At 36.8% G+C, this 13,311-nt stretch overlaps 1 protein-coding gene across 7 annotated transcripts in view; it reads right to left on the bottom strand.

Moving 5' to 3' along the window:
- The window catches only part of GREB1 (growth regulating estrogen receptor binding 1), a 96,562-nt gene that overhangs the window by 68,677 nt on the left and 14,574 nt on the right, over window positions 1-13,311 (bottom strand). The window contains exon 1 of one of the 7 annotated variants that reach the window (XM_080588181.1): window positions 726-13,026. The exons of the other annotated variants lie outside the window; for them this stretch is intronic. The gene's annotated coding sequence lies outside the window, so the exon portion shown is untranslated. Of the gene's footprint in view, window positions 1-725; window positions 13,027-13,311 lie in introns of those variants that run through there. 7 annotated transcript variants of the gene reach the window in all.

The raw sequence follows: 13,311 nt of genomic DNA, 5'->3' as shown, positions 1-13,311 counted from the left end.
ACTGACTGAAATAGAGATCTTTGATGATTTCTTCCGACAGAGTACACTATGATAAAACTGGATCATATTTGCTACAAAATGAACAAAGAGAGGACAGAAATACAATGGGAACAGTCCAAAAAACACTTCACCATCTCTGGAGTTATAATAAAAGATAGCGCATACATCTTTAGGTAAATTTATTACAAGTGAAGACAAAACTCAGCATCAAAGTATACTCAGTCAGGAGATCAGTCGCACATGTATAGCATGCTGAAAATACATTAAATAAGAAAAATTCATAAACATAAAAATGTAATCCAAAAAAAAACAAACCTTAAATAAGCATTTTTACTTAAAGAACCACTACAATGCTTAAATTTCATCCATTTAAGAAAGTAAACTTAGCAGTTTGAGATCTAAATTGCCTATCTTAAGGAAGTAAAAATTAAAATTTTCTGTATTTTTCAAAATACATCAAAGTTATCCCGAGGGGAAATCATTCACCTCAAAGACAGCACATAACTGACTATGCAGGAGGGACACAAAATGTAGACAAATGCATGTACTTAAAATATATCAGCTGTTAAAAATTCCTCTCAGCACCAGCATTTGAACAGTCACCAATATAAGGCAGTGTGAGAATCTAACATTAGCATATCTATCTTATGTTAATGTTTTCATTAAACAGTAACAGTATTTTTCAGCATGGCAATACCAGCTATGTAATAAAAAGTATACTGTACCGTAATGAAAGCATGTGCTCCTCAATTACATCCAGTAAGTTACTCCCAAAATTTCATATTCTGAAATCTGCTGAACATCTTACACCCGCAGCAACTGCCAGTGATTATATCTTTATGATATTTTCCTCCTTTTGATTTAGAAGAGGCTGCTGCTTGAAGAATTGGTTAGGACACTTAAGGCTCCTGAGTCAGCACTGTACGCAACTGAACAACTCAGTCAGGTCGCCATGACACGAACACTCTCCTGGCACAGTAGAACACAGGAAGGTTTCAAAGCTATCTATTCTGCAGCTACAGCAAAAACAAAGTAATGAGACCACAATATAACCTGGCAAGCTGTCCTCTAATTTGTGTGCTGGCTATACTAAATGATAAATGGCCTGACTTTGTGTCTTATTAATACAGAAGTGCTGTGCTGGGTCATGGTGCTCCTGGGCAGGCACATATCAATCTGTCGGTTTGAAGCATTATTAACGTCAACAGTTTTGTTACAGGGTTTGGAAGGACTATGGGTAGCTTTTTTTAAAGAAATAGGGGAGCCCTTTGCATTATTCTGATAACAAAACCACTAAAGAAAGCATGTATAGGTGTATATTATGGGTACTTCATTTTGCTAACAGAGGATAAAATTAACAGAAAAGAGATTACATACGTATCAACATTATCTTTGTGTTGGTACTCTGCCTCTATCTTCTGAATAAAAGGATATGAAATAAAACAATATTTGAGAGATCATGTTCAATATACTGCTGGATACACAAAGAAACAGCTATTGTATTTAAACAAATGCTACATCTCTTAAATACACATCTAGACTACATGTACTGAGAAAGTGTATTTCGGGTAGACTTACGAAACATTTTCTTGTGTCACAAATTGTAGCATATCCCTCCGAAAGATGAAAGCAATTCTGAAAAATTAATTTTCTTTTTCTATGGCTCTTCTAGGCCAGGAACCATTCAGGTATGTGCTTGATTTTAAACTCAGTTAAATAACAATGAAGTTAGTAAAATTAAACCCTTACTTACGTGTTCAGTGGAATTAAGGTTCTATATAGCCTTTGTACGTTTGATGCACCGAGCAACGAGAAGTGAGTATTTCTTTTTCCTTTCAGCTTGCATATAGCTTTACTCTCAGGGTGCAGTTTCATGACTGGCTCAAGCTGCTCTGAACTCCAGTTACAGCTGAAAAGCAACGTCTCCCACTCTCGACCATATATTCCCCCTCTGTTGTTGTTCAGTGGCATAGATTTGAGCTGATATGCTTGAAAACTTGCCATTTTTGCAAGGTTATGTTTAGCTAGATCAGACCCCTCATCTAGCTATGCATGAAGTATACAACCATTAATAAATGCAAAAGAAACAAATGGTTAGGGATGCTGGTGAGAGCAGAAACTTTCTCTCCAGAGACAACTGAAATTGTTTTAAGTAACATTTTTAAATTGCAAAACTTCACCCTCTGAGACTTTTCTGAGGGAATAAAAATCTGAATTTTAAAGCCTGATGAGAAATCACTTGGAGACTCAGGAGATTTACTGTTTTCATTCAAAACATTTTTCACATTAATTTTAAACTATAATGGGAAGCATTCACTGATTATTTGGGAAATTAAAGTTATATACCCTATACTTAAAGCCTAGATCCAAGCACTGTATGAAATGATGTGAAAAAGAAACGGTACAGGAAGCAGTAAGTAATACTCTGGGAGAGGGACCAGCACATTATTCTGTCACATGCAAGAGAACTGGATGCTCTTAGTGCCAAGTATGGGAGACCTGTTACGTCAATTTTTCAAGTAGGATACAAAATCGTTTGGATGGGGAACACAGAAATCACTGCCTGGTTTCCTTTAGCACTGCACAGTTGTGTGCCTTAGACATACTAACCTCACCAGATGACACTTAAAAGACTTTATTGGCATATAAAGTTTAGAGGAATCCAAATGGAAAACAAACACTGAAAGAAATACGTGTGTGTGTGTGTGTGTGTGTGTGAATGCATGGGATTTTTGGAAGAGTCACTTTTAATCAGGTCAACAATAACACAAGCCATAAAATACACATTTTAAAGAGGTATAACTCGATTAATGCCAGCCAGGCATTCTTGCTCCATAACTGTAGTGCATTCACGAAACAAGTTTCTCTAGGATGCTGCATAGGGTGCTGTCTAGAATGAAGGCTAGGATGTTTCAGTGCCTATCTCTAGCTTTCCACTGGGGTTGGAAGCACCACACTATTCAAAGAATATCAATAGAGGGTAGGTGTAGAAGGAAAAGAAGTTAACCTGATGTTCAGTGATGGAATGGAGAATGTGAAAGAAGCTGTCTGCTCTGGGTATAGGCATGGAGCAGAAGTTCCAGAACAGAAATAGGAAGGGCAAGAAAGCACAGAAGGGCCTATTGTGTTTGATTAGTAGCCGGCGCAGGAATGCCAAGAATGGGTGAGAAGCATGGAGGTTATGTATACAAGATCTTATATATAAAACCTAGGGGTGCCCTGATCCAGGTGCAGGCCTTTGCACTTGGCCTTGTTGAACTTCATGAGGTTTGCAGGGCCCACCTCTCAAACCTACCAAGGTCTGTCTGGATGGCATCCCTTCCCTCCGGTGTGTTAAACAATCCGTTCTTGTAAAGCACTCTCCACAGTAGTTTGGTCGTCTGAACTGAAGCACCCTTCCCACCACACGTGCAAAAACTGTCTCAGAGACACAAAAGTCAGGTGAAGGGTGCAACAGAAGCTGTCAGCCCATTCTGAAAAATGCTACCCTGAGCCATGTGGGTAAGAGCCACTGCACAGTATGGCCCACGGGCTATATCGTCCTGGGCAGCTGTCTGTCCTAAAAGGTGGCATGGGTTCACTTGGGGTTGCTACAGCTGATCAGGGCTCTGAGCATTTCAGTTTGGGGCATTCTGTATAAAGTTTTCTAAGTCCTTTTGCCTGCTTTTTATTTATGTATTTATTTAGGTGCTTGTTCTGTAACCCTTATGTCCTTCCACTGTTTGAGTATATACTGGGGATAATATCAATTTTCTAATGCACGGAGAACAGTTATACTCAATGTTGTGAGCTATTCCAACAGTGCTGCCAGAAAAAGCATGTCAAGAGATTACTTATCAGTTTTTGTAGAGACTCCTCTTCAGTTTTTGTAGATATTAAAAACAAAAACAAAACAAACAGGAAAAAAAAAAGAGTCTTAAGGAGAACTGCAAAATAATTTATGGGCTGCTATTGTGAAATACTTACAAATGTGAAGGAAACTGAGGAAGCAAGTGTTGTGAACTGCTTCTTAAGAAGTAATAGGATATCTGGAATATTTTCATATGAAAATGTATTAAAAGAACCTAGAATACTTATTAAATATTGCTTTGTGTTTAAAGTCATACAAATACTTTTGTTCTTCCTATCACTGAATTGACAAGGGTCCCAAGCATGATGGTGTATGTTTTTAATATCTCCAAAAAAAGAAATGTTATTAAAGAGTGAAATAAATGGTCAGTCAGTTTTATAAAACAGCTAAGTGCTTCAATAATGAATGAGAAAATGAAAATAATGAAAGGAAACACACACTTGCCAAAAACTACAGAAACCAATAAATTTCTATCTCTTGCTAATTCCTCCTTAAACACCCACGGCACAGAACTTCAGGACTGAAAAATTAAAATAAACAGGGTCACACTGACCTCAAGGCAAGCAACAGACTTAATTACTGCACCAGACGAGGATGAATCATGCCTCACCAAACCTCCCATTCCTTCTCAGTAGGATGCATTATTAATCTGACACATTGTTTTACAACTGGCACAACCTACGCCAGAAAAAAGCCCTGGCTTTCTCAGTGCACAACAGGAACATTTCAGAATGTCACAACTGTTTCCTCTCCACTCTCAACCATAAAAGAAACTCTTGCTACTGTCGTATCTCACTCACATTTCGTTCTGATTCATGCACTGCACAAAAGCACCAGCCACTTGTTCAGTCATGCTGTACCTGTGTAAAAATCTTAAATGAATGCTCAAAGACCATTTTTTAAAAGCTTAAAAGCTACAGCCTGACTGATGCTTCTGTAGCTATTAGCAGGTCTAACTGTTCAAAACGCTTCCTTAAGAGTGTTCCTTCATACTGGGATAAAAAACTTAGAACCTCCAGGCTGAGAAACATCCAAGTGCTCAGAAAAACACCTCTTGACAACTCTCAACTTTCCTCGGTCTCAGTGTGTAAGACTTGACACTCCACACCATGTGATGCAGGACTCTGTAGAGTACATTGGGTCAGGAGACGAGATGCGGCACCGTCTTACCGCTGGGGAACAGGCACAACGCATTCTGTTGGGGACGCAAAGCAAAACTGATTGCACAAATCTTGTGCTCTGTGCGCACTTTGATACACTTGTGTTAACTCACCACCTATCTTTAAATTCAAAGACTGATGGTGCTATTCCCCTGCAAACGATTACAAACTATGACAGATGCTTATGCATTTTCCATTTTCATCTCCACGTTTTGTACCTACTTCCCAATCTGCCATTTATGTATGCTCCCAATCCTCACGTACCCTTAGGAAGGTATGTCTATGCAAGTGCCAAGGGATGTTTTTCTCATACTTAACGACTTAGAAAGAAATACAGATCTCTGTTTCTAATCAAAACAAAGGTACAGTACTACAGCACAACTTGCTATCTGAACAATTTATTTTAATTACTAGAAATCATTAGTGTTTTAATCTCCCTTGTTTACCTTGGTTTTAGATATATCTTTCTTAACTCTCTCATCTGGTCACTCGCACTAAAAACTGATACAAAAGAGCTTAGTGGTGCATTTTAGATGCATCAATTGATAACGTTCAAAATAGTAAAAAAATCAGTCTCACTTAAATAAAAACTGTTCCTTCTTAGTTTTTAGAAGTACTAGAATCTCCGTTTTTTCTTTCATGGTCTATGTACTGTAATTCCTAAACAGCTCAATGTTTACAAGCTCATTGTTTCACTTGGAAAACTGCAGGAAAGCAAAGATATGCTCTTTCTCCATTTTACTGGTGGGAAATGACAAGGCTGAAGTGATCTTTGCATAGATCCCATGAGCATCTGAGTCCCTAGTTACAACTGAAGTCCATGACAGGTAATTTTATCTAAATACTTTTAAGAGACAGAGTTCAAATATTTCAAAGTCACATAAGAACAGTGGCAAAGCTCAGATTTGAATGTAGTTCTCCTGCAATACGTCTTTGTACTGGATCATCATCTGTTCTTGCACCTTAATAAATATTTAGCTATTTATTTTAAACTCCTATTAGATTTGTGACCTTTGGAGGGTGTGGAAGAGTTAATCTTTCAGTTTTCTATAATTCCATTTGGAATACCCAAAGACAGGGCCATGTAGAAACAACCTGTGAAATATATTTTCTGATAGAAAGTGGTTTTTTCCTTGTTAAGGTAAATGGTACCAGAAGTTCCCTGCAGCTTCTAAATTGTTGTAAGCCATAGCTGAGGAAAAATAAAGCATACAGCTTTCTCTTCTCCTGTCTTCTTCCTCTGGAGTTTCTTAACTGATTTACAATATCAGGAGAGATCAAAACCCAGTGTAATCAACAGTTATGTCAAACAGTTTGTGTCAAAACTGACGTTTTTTAAATGTTTTATGAGTGTTCTCAGATCTCAACAAGAACTTCCATTGATTTTCATTCATTAAAACATTGTACGTTCCAATGAAAATTCATCATCATATCAGATTTTCTAAAAGTGTTACAGAAATTTAAGAAAAGGTTCTCCTCTATAATGTATTTGGTTAGTTACATAGCCAGCATCTTATTCATCTGGTTTTGAAGCTCTCATTGTTATCAGTCACCATGGTTCCATTAGCAGACAGATGAATCAATCCTGCATCTTTTTACGCTGAAAAAAACGTCTGCAAATATTAACAGTACTGGAACAGTGCAATGTTGAAACAATACAAAACACGATGTCAAAAAAATTTGCAACTCTCAAATATCCATGCAAGTCTTATCTGCTTTGGATGTTGCCTGTGCCAGTGGCCCTCAACATCACTCCAAGCAAAGGCAGCTTAAGTCTCATACAACCTATTAGCTTATGTACATGCCGTGTAAACCCAGCTAGACCGTAGTCTTCCAGGTGTACTCTTCTACTGGGTGTTATACAGCTAGGTCCTGCTGAACTGCGTGTCAATACATAAATATTCTAGTTGATACTACACTATGTTAGTCAGCATTGCAGTCTCCATATTAATTTCACCCAGATGTTCAAGGCTCCACCTTATCTTGGCTAATGAGGAGTTACCTGTGCAAGAAAAATGAGTAGGCCTTAAATTCAAAGATGCTGAAATACTGCAATCGTGAGCTCACTGTAGGTTTTAGACACCCAACCAGACAAGAAAGATAACAATAGACTCCTTGAACACTACTCCTTTGAAAATTACTCTAAGACTCTATTAAAAATGTCAATGTCAAGCAACTAAGAAACAAACCCTTGTTTTCATCCAAGAAAGGTTGGTAAGCAGCTAAATTGGCTTCCATTTGCACCTGTAAAGCGGAGCAAGTTCTAACGCAAGAAACAGGATATACATCAGACAATACAAATGCTGACCCTCTCAGCATCCATGATCTCCTTATGAACAATCCCAACACTAGCTGCCTTTGGTAATGCCTGGAAATGCACAGTAGAATAGCACCCAACAGAATGAAGTCCAAATGCAAATATTTTCACAGGTGAGTTCAGAAAGGTTAAGAAGATTATTTACTCAGAACTCTTTTGCAGGGTAAATTCTAGCAGTTGGAGACCCACCTGTTGGTGCTAAAAAAATTAAAAATAAAAAAAAAAAATAACTGCATTTCAGCTCAGCATGCCATCTCCAGCCCTGCTGAAATATCTTCTTCCCTCTCCCTAGAGACAGGACAACAGTACATGACACAAAAATCATCAGTTTTACATAACTGGTAAAAAAGAAAGAGCTAGAAGACAAGTATAAAGGATTCCATATTTATTTTAAATTTCATGTTGGATGAAACGGTTTTAGAGAACCTACATCAATGCTTATTAAAATTCTGTAGCTGACAGTACAACTGCTTGGATAGAGGGATTTTTCTATCTTTTTTTTTTTTTTTTTTAAATAGAACAGGTCTGGTGTTTGCAAATAGCATAAAATGGTATTAGCAGACTGAGAATCAAGCTGTTTTTTCATTGTCTAAAAATTAAAATTAGAGAAGTAATGGACACTATTTTGCAAACTTTAGATCCTTTTTCTCATATTCTCTTCTTGAGAATCAATTCAACATTACTGTAGGTTTTATTATACCTAATTTAAACCACGGCCATTTAAACAATTGACCACAGTCAATTGACAAGTTCTTTCAATCAGCAAAAATTATAAAGGAATAAGCTTTGCATATTTTTCTCACATATTAACGTCAATGTGCTTTCCAGCTGAGTACATAAAAATTATCAGTTGTACACATAGTATGAACAAAGTGAAAATACTTTAATTATGTTTTCATCGCATAGATTTTAGTGCAGTTTCTAAAGGCCTCAAAACTTAGCTTTTAACAAAATAGTGAGTGTAAGGCTGTAAAGACAGAGGTCCTACAAAGTCTATTCTAGCTTAACATTCTGCACATCCAAAATTTGATGCTGAAATAGAGTAACAAGTATATATGATGCTGTTGACTTCTGAAAAAAAAAATCAAAACTTAAAAAAGCAACTATTTATTATAAAAATGACATGATTAAGTATAATGTTTGCTCTTTCATCCTCAGAATTTTTCAAAAAACAGTTCTGAAGTCATCTGCCATGATGATAAAGAACTCTTCAAAAAATTAGAAATGAATTTGACAGATGCATGATTTCTGACATTTTGTTGAAAGCAAAAATTTTTTTAACCTCATGATACAGAAAAGAAGCTGTAGCTGAAGACAAATAACACTGTCATTATGACATTATGCCTTATTTGACATTTTGTCTTATTCTGGTTGGAAAGGAAATCATTATAGCAAGTTATACAACACAAATACCAAAAGTATTAATAGGAAAGGCAACCCAGAAAAATAGATCTATACCAAAAGCAATACGAATTGCAAGTAGTAATTATCTTCTACCATAAAAACCTCAAGATAGCACAATGCCAGTTATTTACTACATAATGATAATTACATACCTTCTCGCTCTCTCAATGTGCATTGTATAATCCTAATGATTATGGCATTTAAATTTGTAATTATAGTCATCAAAGAAAATTGCTTTCAAGAATGATTTATTTGTATTTGAAATTATTTTATCAATATACTCCTGTAGTAAGAAATGACCTAGAACATCAATACCTTGGTTGAGAAAAGCAACCTCAGTAGTATATTAAGTGACCTTATTAGTAAATTCTAACATTACATTTGATTTTTTCTTTTTGTTTTCATGAGCAAATATAAAAGTGCGAATCAGATTTTAAGATTTTAGAGGAAAAAAGCTGAGACCAAAACAGAAAATGTTCTTATGCCACTGGATAAATCCACAATCTGCTTGCACTGGGTTGCACTGTGTGCACTTTGGGTCCAGTTTGTCAAAAAGGACATTGTAGAACTTGAAAAGGTTCAATGAAAGACAAGAATGAACACCAAAGGAGTTAACAGGCTTCAGGACTATCTAGTTGGCTGAGATTCTTCAGCACAGAAAAAAAGGTGACACAGGCACCTTTGCTAGAAGTCTAACAAAATCATGACTGACACATCAACAGTGCATAAGGATTGATAGCTTACTGTATCTTCCAGTATAAAATTCAAGACACTATCTCATGTATATTATTGTTAGCCCCATTACTTCAGTTAGTTGATAGATCTTCATATTTTTTTAAATAAACTGGGCATTGCTTTCACATTTTAATATTACCCAATGTACTTCGTCCCTGTAGCAGAGAACAGTCTCTCATGATCAAGAAAGATTTAAAAGAACAGAGATAATGTGACTAGATGAAAGAATGGAATAGCACTCTTAACAGACAGCATGAACAGTACAAAATGGTATTTCTGAAGCACCACAACTGGACATATTGTACCAATTGACATGTTAGGAACAAGCTTTTATGTAGCAGTAAAATTCTTGCCTTTAAGGGCTTACTCTTCATATCTGCAAGCATCCATTTATCCTGTAATTTGTGTAAGAGCAAAATTCTTTGCTTAAAGGGGTGACTCTCTCACATCTGCCAGCTTCCATTTCCCTGTAATTATGCATCAAGGATACTTTACACATACACATGTCCAATAGCAGTAAAAAATTCTTACAAAGGCCAGTCTTTTTCCTAGACATTTGATAAAAGCTCTTTCAGAAAAATATAGCTTAGCATTATAGTATAATTTGAAAGGAGGAGGAAGATGCATTCAGAAATGGTAGCACAAGATTAGAAGGCAAGAAGTTTAGACTTCTAATTCAAACTTTGAAAATTACATTTTAATTTGATTCTGAGCAGGTTGCTTTACCTGCCCACCATAGGGCAACTTGTTCCCATGTCTTTGTTCAGTACGTCTGATTTTGGGAGGCTTAAGATTATCCTAGTTTGTTATAACACATCCTAATGCATAAATGTTATGATCTCAGCTTTTGTCTTCTAATCCTACATATGATGTCTCACTGTAAAATAAGGATAATTCTACTCATTGAAATGTAGTGAAAAATTTGCTTGAAAATGCCTTGCCAAAGTGCTGTCTATTTTGTAAACACTATTACATCACTTTCAGGAAGCAGCACCACAATAAAACATAACTTTTGAAGAATAAAGAAAACATTATATCAAACGTACCCAAACAATAGCTCTATGATAGAATATGGGATGAACCACGTATAAAGCATTCTACAGAATTTATCCTCTGTGGGGAAACATTTCCATAAGTACTGTGGAATAACTGTTATAACTGTTGCTTGCCTACAAGCTGTCTAAGACCGAGGAATATGATCTCTGGCTAAAGAAGTGCATGAGTCAATCCTGCAAAGAGCCCAGGTCACTTTCAGACAGAAATATTACCTTTCTTCTTCTTCTCCTGTGACAAAAGCTATGAAGAAAAGGAAGGAATAACTGGTTTACACAATTGCAGACCTACCCTACTAACATTCTGCTGCTCACTTAAAATATTGAACACAAACACCAGAGTTTTATCAGATAAAAGGTCCATCAAGCTCACCATCCTGCTTCCAGCTGTGGCCTCAGGTAGCTTTCAGGAAGGAGCTTAAGAAGGAAAGGCTGTATAGCATGCTCCTTCACCCAGAGTCTCCCAGTTTGGGGAGTCACTTGACCTGAAATGGAGGTTATAGCCACATCTTGATGGCTAATTGGTATTCACGGATGTTTTTGCCATGAATGTGTCTGATTCCTTTCTGAACCTCCTCCTGCTCTTGACTTGACATAATTTGTCAGCAAGTTACACAACTTATTTATGTTATGGAAGTCCTTCCTTTCCTTCCAACACTCTGACTGTGGGGGTTGGAATTACATGATCTTTAAGGTTCTTTTCAACCCAAACAATTCTGTGGTTCTGTGACTGCTAACTTCTGTCAGTGCTGCTAAATCCATGCATTATAGACTTAGAAATAGTATATTATTATCTTTTCCTAATCACCTTATCCATTCAATTAACAGTCTATATACTGCATGAATAGCATCATCCCATTAAGGTGCGTATTCTTTACCAAACTAGAGCTTTTTTTTTCTTATTGAATAGATTTTTACTTTATAAACAACTTTGACACTTTTAACCCTTTGAAAAAAAAAAATCTGTTTATCACTTGTTTAAGTGTTTCAGACAACAGTGTCCCAGTATTCCACTAAGAAGCTCTTTAAAAGCAATACCTGTATCCCAGTGATGGATAAATGTGCATCAGGTGGGTAGGTACCACCTGTGCATACACACACATATCAACACACACACTCTAACGTGTCCTGGGGCAAGGCCATCAGTCAATAACATGACACTTGTTTATGTAGTCGTTTGCTTTATCAGTTGACATTCATCACTCTAGTTTCATTACCTCATAAGAATTTTGCACAAAAGACAAAGACAAAACACACCCCTGATGTGGTGATATAACTTTTAGTTATTGCCATTAGCCACTTCTTCTCTATTTGTCACATGCTACAGTCCTTAGTGGTAAACTCTATAGAAGTGAGTTTATTGGAAGACCCATACAGATGAAGCTCATCAATATGACTGCTGCTCAATATGGCAGGCACTCCCACTCGGGCGAGAGGAATCAGTTTCACAGCAAGCCCACCTACTTACCAGCTACATCCAAACAGGGAATGCGGTTACTTTGCAATGTCTATACTGCAAAAGAAAACAAGGTCACAGGTCGTTCTGTGGTATGCCCACACTACATTTCTGGGATGCACATAGTGCCCTATGGCTCTGAGGATATAATCTTTGAAAGTGGTTTGAGAATATATTTTTAATTAATGCCAGTGTGGTGTTGCAACTCATCATCATGATGCTTTCACAACATGAAACTGAAGGGCTGCAGAACTGTTTTAGTGGGAAAAGCCTGCTGGCACAGTATGTGAGGCCGGAATGGTCTTGTCCCTTCTGCCTTCTGGGAACAGTCCCAGTGTGCCCAGGCACTGTCTAGAAGACTTCTAACCACAAAACCATGGCCAAAACCATGGAATCGCTCCATATCCAGTGTTCAAACTCACCATGTGCCTGCTTTATTTAGCACTATAGACTCTGTCTTCAAGTCCATGAGCATCCTAGTCACAGTTTTCCCTTCATTCTACTTTTTCCAATTAATTTTCTACTCACTATCATTTTAAACCTGCTCTCTCTATATGCCCTTCCCAAAAATGATATACATACTCCACTTCCACCTACTTTTCCTTTCCAAGAACTGAAATATTCAGCAATGGAACAACTACTGACACACGTGATGAGGCTTTAAAATTATCACTGCTATGAAAAATTAAGAAAGCTGCACTTTGAGACTGTGTTGCAGACCCAGAGGCACTATACTGGTTTTATAGTGGCTGTACATATATACTCATGCAACCATGAGAGGAGACGTCATTCTGTTTACCTTTAAACTACATAGACTAAATAAATAAATTTATTTAGAAGCAAGTTGAGTATCTGCCTTCTTTAAAGCAGTAATTTTTGTACATCAACTCCTGATTTTCTGTGTGTGGATTGTCCAACCTGTGGTTTAAGTCTTGCCTTTAGTTACGCACAGCACCTTGGAGCGTGACGTGCCACTCCAACCACTCAGCAATGTGTTTCTTAAAGCTATGCCCATTCTCCTCACAAACAGTTTCACATATTCTTTCTATACATCAATATTCTTAACATAATCTTATTCATTTGCATATGTTAACTGTCTTCACTTCATGTCTGTTATTCTGTTCAGTCATTATGCTGTATCATTAAGAACTAACTGTACAATGCTAGCTGATTTTTTGGAAGAGTTTCCCAACAAAATCTAAGTGAAATCACAGGTTTCAAATTCCTTAAAATGAGTCTTGTGGTAATCCTAAAAAATGGATCATGAATCTTACCCTCATGAATTTAAATATTTATTATTTTACTGGTACCTATTTATTCTACTATTTGCTAAAACA

The sequence above is a fragment of the Anser brachyrhynchus genome (genome assembly GCF_964034855.1).
Source record: "Anser brachyrhynchus genome assembly, chromosome: 3".
NCBI lineage: Eukaryota > Metazoa > Chordata > Aves > Anseriformes > Anatidae > Anser > Anser brachyrhynchus.
This window is presented reverse-complemented; position numbering and strand designations above follow the sequence as displayed.